This window comes from Prinia subflava, chromosome 10 (assembly GCF_021018805.1).
Source record: "Prinia subflava isolate CZ2003 ecotype Zambia chromosome 10, Cam_Psub_1.2, whole genome shotgun sequence".
Classification (NCBI taxonomy): domain Eukaryota; kingdom Metazoa; phylum Chordata; class Aves; order Passeriformes; family Cisticolidae; genus Prinia; species Prinia subflava.
Genome location: NC_086256.1, coordinates 26,298,570 through 26,312,382, shown reverse-complemented (window position 1 = coordinate 26,312,382; position 13,813 = coordinate 26,298,570).

Here is a 13,813-nt window from a genome sequence, read left to right as displayed (position 1 = left end):
GTGTCACTCGTTGTCACTCGGTGTTACTCGGTGTTACTCGGTGTTACTCGGTGGCGCTCGGCGCTGCTCGGGCCGCAGCCCCGGCGGGGTCTCTCCGCTTGCCCGCGGCCGGCACAAACTCTCCCCCACCCCGTGTGCGAGTTTTCTGCTTCGATGAAAAGGGGCCGTTTTAATGACAGTATTTTGTAACATAAATATACAAATATATTTAAAAAAAAAGTTGTAGGTGTGTGATTAGGAAGCTGTGGAGCCTTTGTGGCGGTTTAGCCGAAGTGGCGGCTCTGCCCCAGGGGTGTTGCGGTACCGCTGGCTGCGGGACAGGGGAAGGAGCGGCCTGAGGGGACAGCGAGCAGGGCTGTGGGAGGGAGCAATAGCGGGGAGGGCTCGAAGCAGGCAAGGTCACCAAAGCACAGAGAGCAGGAGACTCTGCTCGGATGGGGACGATGTGGAACAAGTAAAGAGGGTGATCTAGAGGTGAAAAAAGGCTCTCCCGGAGGGTGTTGCTGGAGCAATCAGCTCATCATGTCTGCTGGTCGTACAAAGAGGTCTAAGGCAAGTGCTTTTGCGAATGGGCAAAATCTTGACCAGGTCACTCAAGGAACTCTGGAGCTTTCCGTTTCAGAGGGTTGAGAACTGTGGAGGAAGTGGGCTGCTCATATTTCAGAGTGATGTTTCAAATCAGCAAGGCTGTGCCTTGCTGAAGGATTGTTCTGTAGAGCTCAAAGTTGGTCTGAGAGTTTATGATTTATTGCTGTCTCAGCCTCTGATAGATAATCAATAATCATAGTGTTAATAGACATTAATCAAGAGCCCCAAAGCAGAGGCTCAGCATAATCTGGCTCCCTGAGCTAAGTCGGGGGAGGTTTAGGCTGGATATCAGGAAAGGGGTTTTTCCCCACAGTGTGGTTGAGCACTGGAACAGGCTCCCCCAGGGAAGTGGTCACAGCACCAAGCCTGTCTGACTTCAAGAGATAGTTGGACAACGCCCAGGCATGTGATGGGATTGTTGGGGTGTCATGTGCTGGGCCAGGACTTGGACTGGATGATCCTGGTGGGTCCCTTCCAACTCAGCCTATTCAAAGATTCAATGATAACCCTCCACAAGTGCAACTTGAGGCCATTCCCTCTTCTATGCTACTTGTTATCTGAAAGAAGAGTCCATCACTACCTGGCTACACCCTCCTGTCAGGAGTTGTGCAGAGCCAGAAGGTGCCCCTGAGCCTCCTTTTCTCCAGGCTGAGTCCCCCAGCTCCCTCAGCTGCTCCTTGTTCTCCAGCCCCTTCCCCAGATCTGTTCCCTTTTGTGGACACACTCCAGTCCCTCAATGCCTTTTTTTGTCATGAGGGTCCCACAAATGACCTGAGGATTTGAGGTTTGGCCTCAGCAGTGCCCAGACCAGTGCCCTGGTCCTGCTGGCCACACTGTGGCTGGTAGAGGCCAGGCTGCCCTTGACCTTCCATGCCCTTCCTGGGCATGTGCTGGCTCATGTTCACTGCAGTGGTGATTTGTCTCTCCAGTCCAAAGCAGCAGTTCAGTAATTTTTTTTTTCACCAGCCGGGGCATAGCAGAAGATAAACACAAAACAAGGGAGAAGCAGGTCTTTTCCAGGATGCAGAAGAATCTTAACTGGACAATAAAGCTCACAGGAGTGTCTCACAAAGAATTACTTCATTTCAATACCACAGCCCTTTGAGCAGTCCAATATGCAAGAAAGAAAAGAAACCAGGGAGCCTGGTAATCGTTCCCGGTCTCTGCCTCTGTGCTGACCCTTCTGGGGCAGGGCTCAGCAGCAGACAGCGCCTCTCGTGCCTCCTCTGCCTGTGCGAGCAGCCACAGCAGCGCTGCCAGGGAACCTGCACTGCACAGCCCTTGTGCTTTGGGCTCTTCACCTCGATGATGCTTTGGCTCCTTCAGCTGCACCACCCGGGACCCTCCAGTGCCGGGAGAAGCGGCTGCTCCATCTCTTCCTGTTTGCAGCAGATGCGGAATTGCCATGCAGTAACTCACAGCACACATCTCTCAGCTGCAGTGAGCTGCTGCTCCTTCTGCGCACTTCTCCCGGGATGAGATGACTTTCCTGGCGTTCCGGCAGCCGGTGCCGCCTCAGGTGTGAATTGCCAGCCGGGGATCCCTCGGGACAGCTCCAGCGGCGGTCCCCGGGCTCCTCACGGTGACTCCACACCAGCAGCAGCAGCAGCAGCAGCGCCGGGGGCGCTCGGAGCGCTCTGCGGGACACGGGGGACACCGGGCGGTCGCTGCGGGCACTGCCCGGGTCCTGCCGCTCCTTGGATTCGGGTCCTGTGACGAGAGGATGGGAAAGATCACCGATCCTCCACGAACAGTGGAAAGCACCGCTGCTTTGGAGAAGTAAAAGTTCTTCACGCAGAAGAATTATTAGACCTCGTAGCACTCTCGTTAGGAATTGTTCAAAGCAATTCCATTTTACAGCCACATAAACAGAGCAAGTGTTAGAGGGTGTGTTCCAAGTCCCCCCAAATCTCTGTGGAATAATTAGGAACAGAGCCTAATTCTGGCTCCAGGTGACTTACTCCTCCCGTAAGTTACACTCTGTTGAATTGTCAGGAATGGAATCATCTCCACCATCTGCGGATGCAGTGCAGCAAAGAACCATGTCCTGGTTGCAGCACATGTGCAGTCCACAGCTGGGAATGCACCAGGTGAGCACCAGAAAGGTCTGTGCTGCAACCCGTGTGCAGGGAAGGACAGCAGCAGGGCGGCAGCACTCGCCTTTCCAGGGGAGTGCAAGGGCTGCAATGGCAGAGGCAGCTCCCTTGGGACTCCTCAGTATTGCTGCAGCACTTGGGAGTGAGTGGCAGCTGTGAATTCTCAGTGTTGGCCTTTCATCCTTGCCGTGAGAGCTGCTTTTTAAAATTTTTGCCCTCCATGTTCATTCAAACTGGCTTTTGTAAACATTTATGTCTATATATTGACTTTCATATCCCAGAGCACTTAAGAGTGTGGCTGTGATTAAGACCCTACATTTCAGGAGAGCAAAGTTTCATTTTTTTAAGGAAGTAGTGGCTAGGATGGCCTGGAAAGTGCCCTCAGGGATAATGGAGCTGAACAGAGCTGCCACCCAAATAAAGACATTTTTCTTAGAGAACAAGAACTCACAATTCCCACTTGTAAGAAATCAGGCAAGGAATGCAGGACACCATTTTGGCAGAGCAAGGATCTCCTTGTTTAAAATGCAGGAAGGTAATATGCAGGCAAGATATGTTATGCAAAAAGGATTTTGAAAGAAAGTTAAAGCAAGAGGGTTATTGAAATTAATATATGTGATGCAAGAAGGCAATATGCAGACAATACACAGTGACACACATCAAGAGGAAAATGAAGAGATTGCACATGGTTGTGTGAGGTTGGGATCAATATAGCCAAGGCTCAGTTGAAGTTCAATTCTGAAAATCATGTGGAAAATAATAATAAGTGCACCTACAAGTACTTCATTGGGAAAAGGAAGATGAAAACAATCCTATCACCCCTCCCCTATTCCCCTCCACCCCCATAAGCCGACAGGACTAGTGACAACAGACAAGGAGAAGGTTGGTACTCAACAATTGCTGGTGTCAATTTTTGCTGCCAGTCACAATTCCCACATCTCTCAGGTTATTGGACTGGTGGACTTTATTCCAGCCCGTTGTAGCAGAAGGTCAGGTTTGAGACCACCTGAGGAACCTCAGCTGGCACAAGGCCTTGGGACTTACCCAGATGCATGCCAAGGCCCTGAGCGAACTGGGAGCTGTACCTGCTAAGGTGCTGCCTCCATCATATTTAAAAAAACAAGGCAGCCAGATGAAGTCTCCAGGGACTGTTTTCTACTAGCACAGAAGCCATTTGACTCCAATACTCTTGGTCCTTTTTTTTGTAAATCTTAAACCTCTGAGTAAATTTCTGTAGAGGATGTCCAATGCAGTTTCAAAATTGGAATCTCTGTTATTGGTTTTCATATTCATCTTGGATATTTCCATTTTTTGTACCCTTGTACTTTCTAAACATTTGTAATGACTATAAAGAAAACTGAAATAAGCCACTATGCTTTTTCCAGTGGTGTAAATGTGTGACAAAGACCAATATTTTTTAAGACAAATATGGTTTTACTATGTCTATACACATGTGCATACCTGTGTTAGGTTTATGTGTCCAGGTTTTGGCAATGGGGGAGCCACAGGGCTGGCCTGTGAGAATAGCCCAGTGCTGTCCTGTCCCATCTGCTTCCAACTGGCTCCACTTCAGGATGTCCTCCCTGCAGAGAGAAGAGGCTGGGACAGCAGCATTTAGAAATGTGACTTTTTGGGTTTTATTTATTTTTAAGTTAATAAAAATCTTCAACTTGATTTTTTGGGGGGATTTTTTTTTATTTTTGTCTGGTTTTTTTTTTTTTTTTTTTTTTTTTTTTTTTTTTTTTTTGGTGTGTGTGTGTGTGTTTGTTTTGTTAAGGTTTTGTAGAGTTCTTTAAGCAAGATTGATTTGAAACCTGAACAGTCCTCCACTATATTCTCCTGGATTCACCTGAGACTCTTCCTGGGCATCTCACTGATCCTTTTTGCAGTGGGTCCCACATCATTCTCCTGAAGAAACTGCTCATGGTTTGGATGGGTGCACTCTATTTGATGGGTGATAAACTGGGTGATGGCCAGGCCCACAGAATGGTGGGGAGGGGAGTTCATCCAGCTGGTCCCCCAGGCTGAGTCTTGGGTCCAGTCCTGTTAAATATCTTTATCAGTGATCTGGACAAGGGGATCGAGTGCACCCTCAATAAATTCACAAATAATGCCAAGTTGGGTGGGAGTTTTTCTCTTCTGGAGGACACCAGGCTCAGGGGCTCTCTACAACTCCAACTCCACACAGCCCCAGCATGTGCTTTCCCCTGTGCTTTCCCCTTCCTCTGTCCCTTCAGGTAAATCTGTAACCCTACACCAGCAGCCTTTATTCATCGTTGTGATCGACACGTCTGGACATGCAGACCAGTTTGTCACTCTGTTAAATGTCAGTTTTGGCTGTGGACATGTGCTACTTCTGCCTTATAAATGTGACTTTTTTTAATGCTCCAAAGCATTTTTTGCTGCATACTGTGCATCATGTAGGTTTGAAAAGAAACATTTCCCCAGGCCAGGAAAAAATATAAAATGTCAGGAAATGGACACGATTTACTTTTGTGAGCAGTCATTTTACTCTTTGTCCCTCTTTCCCAGCCTTGTAAATCTCCATTAAATACCTCATAAAATGTTATCATGGTATAGCCACTTATGTAAGGGATTAGATAATCCTGGTGGTTTACAAGACACTTGATTTGGCCCAGGTAGAATGTTGGTCACAATAATTTGTTAACTCAACTGTCACTACAAGCAGCTTTTGTGTTGGTGGGGTTTGGGTGCTTGGGTTTTGGTTTTTTGGAAAGGACTTTGCTAATTGCACAAAACAATTTATGCTTTCTCTCTATGAGTTTACTGATTTTAATTAAATTTTCTCAGCAAAAGGCATTAATAGAAAGTATTATAATACAACTTTGTAAGCTTTTTTATTCATGAAAATTTCAGTTACTGAATTTTTAGCAAGTGTATATGATCTACTTTTTCATATTGCTGAACTCTGTAAGGAAAACGTAACATGTAATTGAAGTAGCATCTCCTTATCTGGAATGACTAGTAAAAGTATTTAATTAGGTAATAATACACAACCAATAATACAAAACCAATACACTTTTGGAACAATTATCAATGGAAATAAAACGTATGTTAAAAAATTACCAGTTTTACTTTTACTGTTTTCCTAAGTGTTAGCAAAAAGGACTTTTTTGAATTTTCTTCTTTTAGTTTGTGAACAAGTATGAAAAAGAAGACTGTGTCTCAGCAGTTTTTCAATAGCTTAAGGAAGAAGACTTCACAACCACCCTGGGCAACCAGTGCCAGTGCTCAGTCACCCTCACAAAAACAAAGTGTTTCCTGGAGATCAGAGGGAACCTCCTGTATTTCAGTTTATGACCACTCACCCTGGTCCTGGGCCCACTGAAAAGAGCCTGGCTCTGTCTTCTTTGCACCCTCCCTTCAGGTATTTACAGACATTGATAAGATCACCCTAAGCCTTCTCTTTTCCAGGCTCAATAGTTCCATCCTTCTCCATTTTTCCTTACGGCAGAGGTGCTCCAGTCCCTCCATCTTCATCTTCACTGCATTATTCGGAGCTGAGGAGCCCCAAACTGGAGGCAGCACTAGAGGGTGCTCACCACTGCTGAGCAGAGGAGAAGGATCCCCTCCCTTGGCCTGCTGGCTGCACTTCCATTGCAGCTCAGGATCCCACTGCCCTTCTTTGCCAGAAGGGTGCATATTTTGGGTTGTGTTGACCTTGGTGCTCTAGAGGAGCTCCAAAGCCTTTCCTGACAATCTGCTTTCCAGCCCAGCAATGTGGACCCCAGTCTGCTCTGGTGCCTGCCTGGTAGTGTTCCTCTCCAGAAAACAGGACTTTGGGCTTCCCCTTCTTGAACTTGGTGATCTTCCTGCCAGCCCATTTCTCATTTCTTGTCGAGGCTCCTCTGGATGGCCACACGACCTTCTGGCATGTATTCCTAGATCCTTTCCCTCTATTCAGTGCTGGTGAGGCCTCACCTGAAGTAGTGTCCAGTACTTGTTCCAGCTCCCCAGAACATGAAGCTCCTGGAAAGAGTCCAACAAATAATCACTAAGATGATGAAGTTTTAGTTCTCACCTTTTTTCTAGATCACTCATGCACTGAAATTATTTGAGCGTATCTGTCTTCTAGTTTAGCACCTAAACCTTGGGACAGGAGACCCAAGGGAACTGCTGGAGCTGTGTCAGGGGAGGATTAGGCTGGGTATCAGGGAAAGGTTTTTTCCCCAGAGGTTGGTGGGGCACTGAACAGGTTCCCTGGAGAATGGTCACAGCCCCAAGGCCATTTGGTTAACGCTCACAGGGATGCACAGGGTGGGATTGCTGGGTTGTCCTGTGCAGGGCCAGGAGCTGGACTGGATGATCCTGCTGAACCCCTTCCAATCCAGGATATTCTGTGATTTTGTGACTGAATTATAATTTCAGGATCAACATTAAAAATCACCACATGAGATGGATGCTGGCACCTCCTGGTGTCCTGTGGGTCAGATGTTCTTTCTGTCCTGGGCAGGGACAGCACAGCTGTTTGGGTGACCTCTGTCAGTGTTGCCCCAGATGTTGAATATTTTTCTATTTTACCCAGACCAAGAAGCTTGCTGTAAGCCAATCATGCCTTATAAAATGCTGTCAAGTATGACTCTCAACTTTTAAAATTAATGACCTTACTGAATCTTCCTGATGGAAGTCCTGCAATCCTTCTGAAGAAATACAAGCTCAGTACTGCAAGGCAAAGGAAAGGAAAGGTTCAAGTGCAGTCCTCAGCATCCAGTAAGTCTGGAGATAAAAAAAATGAGCTGAAGCCCCAGCTAAGCAAACCCTCAACTTTTACAGCCCCATTATGCAATGACATTTAAGCAAGTCACATAACTGAATGAAGCATTTATCAAATTCCCTCTTAACTAACAGTGGAAGTGCTGTTCATTATTTCATGTACATCTGCATCTAGGCATACATCATGATACATGTATTTCACATATGGCACCTCTTCCAAGCTCAGGAGTGATGCATCCCAACAAATAATAAATCAAGCAAAAATGCAAGGAGGCATGCATGGATGAGAAAGGAACTCCTAGACAAAGTCAAACACAAACAGGAAGCCTGAAGAGGGTGGAAGCAAGGACAGATAGCCTGGGAGGAATACAGGGGGATTGTCCAGGCAGCCAGGGATCAGCTTAGGAAAGCTAAAGCCCTAATGGAATTAAATCTGCTCAGGAACATCGAGGGCAACATTGGGGCTTGGACCAACCTGGTCTCGTGGAAGTGTCCCTACCCATGGGAGCAGGAGTGGAACTGGGTGGGCTTCAAGGACCCTTCCAACCCAAACCCTTCTGTGATCCTATGAAACTCCAATCACAGTCAGCTAACTGCAGAGGTACTGCAATGGCAATATCCTTTCATCTCTGATGTTGAATTGTTCTGAGTAAGAGAACCATGTAAAACTGTAGGACAAGAATTTTTGTGGCAGTAACTGCTGTCTACAAGAGTTTCTATTTGTCTTTCTCAATAAACATATCCTGAAGCTGTGATACTCAGCTGGCCAAAGAAGATACTGCTTTCAAAGCCCAAGCCACCCAGAGTGGGTGTGCAGTGGAGGGCCTGGGCCACCCCTAAGGCCGGCTCAAGAGTCTGGAAGTGAGTAGGAGAGATCAGCACTGAGGGTCAGGCTGATTGCCCAGCATGAGGGGGGTGTGGGGCCACAGGAGCCTGGCTCCACTTTATCCAGGGCTCAAGATGGACAAGTTGCTTGTCAGGGAGCGGAGAGGGCTGGCTGCTCTGATAGCACAGAGTCCTGGACTTGGGCGTGCCTTGCCAGCCAGGACTCTGCCCTGCTGTGCCCAGGGATGGTCAAGGGGGCGATCAGGCAAGACAGTGAGCATGGAGTGCCATGCTGGAGGCAGGCACAAGGACTGGGGCTCGGTCCTGAGCTGAAATGGGTCCCCTGGTTCATGGGCAGAAGGTAAAAACCCAACATGTACAGTACTAGTTTGATCAGAGGGAGGTTCAAAGATCTGTAACACCTGTTGAGAAAAACCTTTCATTATGAAAAGGGATGGTATTTAATTTCATTTCGTGAATTTCCATCTTCTTTAAAGCAAAAAAAAAAAAAGTTTGAAGACAAACAAGTATGAATCTCATAAGACTGATTAGTACCTATGTTCCCCAATTCAATTTTTAAACTTGTGTGTTAAGCAACTGAATTAAAACATGTTGCTGTAATTGTGGGTTGAGGCATGTATTATCTCCATTAATAGTCTTTATTATTTATGAGATATAGGCAATATTCAAATCTTTGCATAAAACTTCTTGGCTAATGCAATCTAAATACCTAAATATAATTAGTGGAACAGTTTGTTAGCATAATCATTGCCATGGGCTGTAATTAACATAAATTTTAATTTCATGACCTTGTAGAAGGGATTATAATTGTACAAACCATCATTGTGCTGAGAATGTTTTCCTCTTGAATGTTGTTTCTTGAAGATGATCACCATAATGCTTTGAAACTATTATTATTGTTGTTGTAGTATCATCTGCATTCAGAGAATCAGTGAATGGTTTGGGTTAGAAGGGAATCTTGTAAATCATCTGGTTCCAACCCCCATGCCACAGGCACGTTCCTCTAGACCGGTTTGCTCCAAGCCCTGTCCAATCTGGCCTTGAAGACTTCCAGGGATGGAGCAGCCATCTCCAGGAAAGCCATCTCCAGGAAACCTGTGCCAGGGCCTCACCATCCTCACATGGAAGAATTTCTTCACATCTAACCCTGCCCTCTGGCAGTGGGAAGACATTCCCCCCTTGTCTTGACACCCCAGAGCCTTGGAAAGAGTCATTCTCCATCTTTCCCATATACTCCCTTCAGAAACTGGAAGGCCACCACTAGGCCACCCCAAATATGCCCTGGCTACTGTTCTTAAGGACAATTTACCAGAGCCTTGCTGCCTGAGATTCTAATTTGTTAACTCATACATCTTAGATGCTAGTGGATGTTCAAAGGGAACAAATTCTTTCATTTGTGCTCAGCATCCTGTATCTGGGCACTAAGAGGTTTATTTAGTGGGAATGGTGGAATAGATGAAACTGTGGGGTCATGCACCTAAAACTTTTGTCAGGTTTGGGCTCCTCTCTCACTGACATCTTGGTTAAGATAATTCTACCTTCAAACAGGTTTTTTTCAGGCTGTGATCCACCCTGTGATTAACTGCAAACCATGCAGTGGGGTCCATCCTGCACCATGCAAACCTGCCACGCCAGTATTGACAGCTGGGCTGAGCAGCACCACTGGCTGCCATGACCTCAGCACAGCAGTTGTCCCTAAGCAGTATTGGATGTGTGGGAGCTGTGCCAAGGAAAACATTCCCTGGAGCTGCCAGGAGACCTGGCAAGCTCAGGTGAATCATGCCTGGCATGCATTGAAGTGAACCTCTTCACAATATCTGTGATTAAACCTTTGGCAGAAGGAGGGTCCTCATTCCTTGGCTGTGGATCTCTCAGCTGGAGACAGGGACAACCAATACAGCAAATGGAATTGTCACTGCCACACAAGCATTTCACACTACATGGCTCAGCTATCACAGACTGCTCTCAGAAGGGCCCAGCCTGAGAGTATTTGCTGGCTACAGAAGGAGGTGTTTGCGTGTTAGTAAATACTACCTGCTGTAGCCTATGTAAACCAAGATCAATGTATTGAGACCAACCTTAAATTGTGGACAAGGTTAAAGACCTCATTTGACATGATAACCAAAAATAATTGGTGTAAAATAGCTGTATTTTGGTCATGGCTTAGCTTTTGTTTCCCAGGCCTCAGGGCAGCCATCAACAGGTTTTGGCTGTACTTATTCTCCAAGAAAAATGTCTTTATATGGGTGGCAGCTCTGTTCAGCTCCATTATCCCTGAGGGCACTTTCCAGGCCATCCTAGCCACTACTTCCTTAAAAAAATGAGACTTTGCTCTCCTAAAATTTAGGGTCTTAATCACAGCCACACTCTTAAGTGCTAATGGATATAAAAGTCAATATATAGACATAAATGTTTACAAAAGACAGTTTGAATGAACATGGGGAGAAAAAAAAATTAAAAGCAGCTCTCACGGCGAGGATGAAAGGCCAACACTGAGAATTCACAGCTGCCACTCACTCCCAAGTGCTGCAGCAATACTGAGGAGTCCCAAGGGAGCTGCCTCTGCCATTGCAGCCCTTGCACTCCCCTGGAAAGGCGAGTGCTGCCGCCCTGCTGCTGTCCTTCTCTGCACACGGGTTGCAGCACAGACCTTTCTGGTGCTCACCTGGTGCATTCCCAGCTGTGGACTGCACATGTGCTGCAACCAGGACATGGTTCTTTGCTGCACTGCATCCGCAGATGGTGGAGATGATTCCATTCCTGACAATTCAACAGAGTGTAACTTACGGGAGGAGTAAGTCACCTGGAGCCAGAATTAGGCTCTGTTCCTAATTATTCCACAGAGATTTGGGGGGACTTGGAACACGCCCTCTAACACTTTCTCTGTTTATGTGGCTGTAAAATTGAGTTGTTTTTAAAAATTCCTAGCGAGAGTGCTACGAGGCCTAATAGTCCTGCGTGAAGAACTTTTACTTCTCCAAAGCAGCGGTGCTTTCCACTGTTCGTGGAGGATCGGTGATTTTTCCCATCCTCTCGTCACAGGACCCGAATCCAAGGAGCGGCAGGACCCGGGCAGTGCCCGCAGCGACCGCCCGGTGTCCCCCGTGTCCCGCAGAGCGCTCCGAGCGCCCCCGGCGCTGCTGCTGCTGCTGCTGCTGGTGTGGAGTCACCGTGAGGAGCCCGGGGACCGCCGCTGGAGCTGTCCCGAGGGATCCCCGGCTGGCAATTCACACCTGAGGCGGCACCGGCTGCCGGAACGCCAGGAAAGTCATCTCATCCCGGGAGAAGTGCGCAGAAGTGCGCAGAAGGAGCAGCAGCTCACTGCAGCTGAGAGATGTGTGCTGTGAGTTACTGCATGGCAATTCCGCATCTGCTGCAAACAGGAAGAGATGGAGCAGCCGCTTCTCCCGGCACTGGAGGGTCCCGGGTGGTGCAGCTGAAGGAGCCAAAGCATCATCGAGGTGAAGAGCCCAAAGCACAAGGGCTGTGCAGTGCAGGTTCCCTGGCAGCGCTGCTGTGGCTGCTCGCACAGGCAGAGGAGGCACGAGAGGCGCTGTCTGCTGCTGAGCCCTGCCCCAGAAGGGTCAGCACAGAGGCAGAGACCGGGAACGATTACCAGGCTCCCTGGTTTCTTTTCTTTCTTGCATATTGGACTGCTCAAAGGGCTGTGGTATTGAAATGAAGTAATTCTTTGTGAGACACTCCTGTGAGCTTTATTGTCCAGTTAAGATTCTTCTGCATCCTGGAAAAGACCTGCTTCTCCCTTGTTTTGTGTTTATCTTCTGCTATGCCCTGGCTGGTAAAAAAAAAAAGAAAAAAAAAAGAATTACTGAACTACTGCTTTGGTGTGAAGAGAGAAATCACCACGGCCTAGCTGGTAGTAGTAGATACTGAAAGGAAATTTTGTCACCTAATGAAAAGGTTCACAAAACCCAAAAAGGCTTTCTAAAGAGAATTATTCAGGAGGAATATTTACTAAGAACAAATTTTTTTCTAGAGATACTGAATATGTCCACCTTCATTTACCCATTTGCTACCGAACAGATTATGACATGCTTTTGCGATTCAGTATAGCCTTTTACTTACATGTGAGATTTAATATATCACTTTTATGGCAGTAGACACAGATGGAGAAAGAAATAGGGCTTTTACCTCAAAATATCACAAATCAGTAGGCTAAGAATTGTAATTTTGTAAACTAAAAATCATGTCAAGTCCCTTTGATTATTGAATAGATAGACAACCAACTTAAAAGGTGACAGTATCTCCTCTCTTATAAACCAATTTCCCTGCATTAAAGCTAATTCAGATACCTCCTTACTCAACCCTTGCATCTTGAGTTATGGGATAAATTCTCTTGAGGTAATATTACACAATTGGAATGGATACCTTCAATGAATTCCCATGCTTTCTCTTCCAAGACCTACGCAGTTTGGATCTGTTTCTCCCAGGAGTGATATTTGGCATTCAGAACCTTTGTAGGCATTCAGTCCTTTGCAGGTTGAGGATACTATAGGATGTAACTGTGGAGATAACCACCCAAGAGGAGAAGGAAAGTCCTTCAGACTTACTTTCAGTGTTTGTGATATGCTTTTTGGTAATAGATTCACTGGTAATAATCCATTCCCCATGGACCTGCTGAAGGGACAAAGTAAATAAACTGATGGAAAAAGATAGCTAATTAGGTAATTTTTTTTTTTGAAATGAATTACAGGTGTTTGTTCCCAAGTACATACTTTTTATCTGAATATTTTCCTAAAGTCTATTGACTAAAAGTAGTCATAAAGTTATATTTGCAAGCAGAATTTGTTGACATTTACAGCATAACACAAATAAATCCACAATGTTTATGTTTTCTTGTTCACATCCAGACAATTGTAAACAAAGTCAGCTTGCAAGCAAAAATAGCCTGTGCTTATTGGCACAGAACTGTTGTGGAGGATTATTCTCAATATGCTCAGAGAGTATGAAGATGATTAAGAGTGGAAGTTCACATTTGTACAGATATCTGGGAACTCAACCTGTTAGAAAAAGGATAGCATGGAGCAAGATTTTATCTTACATATTTTAAAGACACAACATTAAACGACAAGTGCCTAAAATGGCAAAATATTTTTTCAGCATATCTTTATAAAAGATTCTGAAAAGATACACTGGAAGCTAGCAAAAAGTAGCATCTGAGTGTTTGAATTCATGCTTCAGCACCCTTGTCTGAAGAGAGACAGAGCCTTTTCCCCTGCTCTGGCAATGACATAAGGAGGAATAGAATAACACAATGCCCTGGACATGCCCCCTCCTGCTGGTCTGGGCTGGAGCCAGGACAACTCACTCTCATGGATCCAGAAAAAAATAGTATTTTTTCTTACCTGTAAAAAAGTGAGAGAGCATGCCAGCTATGCCCCTGTAGAAGTAGTGTAAGCTGAGTTATCACTGAAGAATTTCTTACTGCCTGTCAAATAGAAGGAACCAGATATAATCCAGAGATATCCTCTGAGTAATTTTTTATCTGAATGTTAAGGTGCTGCAATTAGTCTAGGTGACTCCATTCA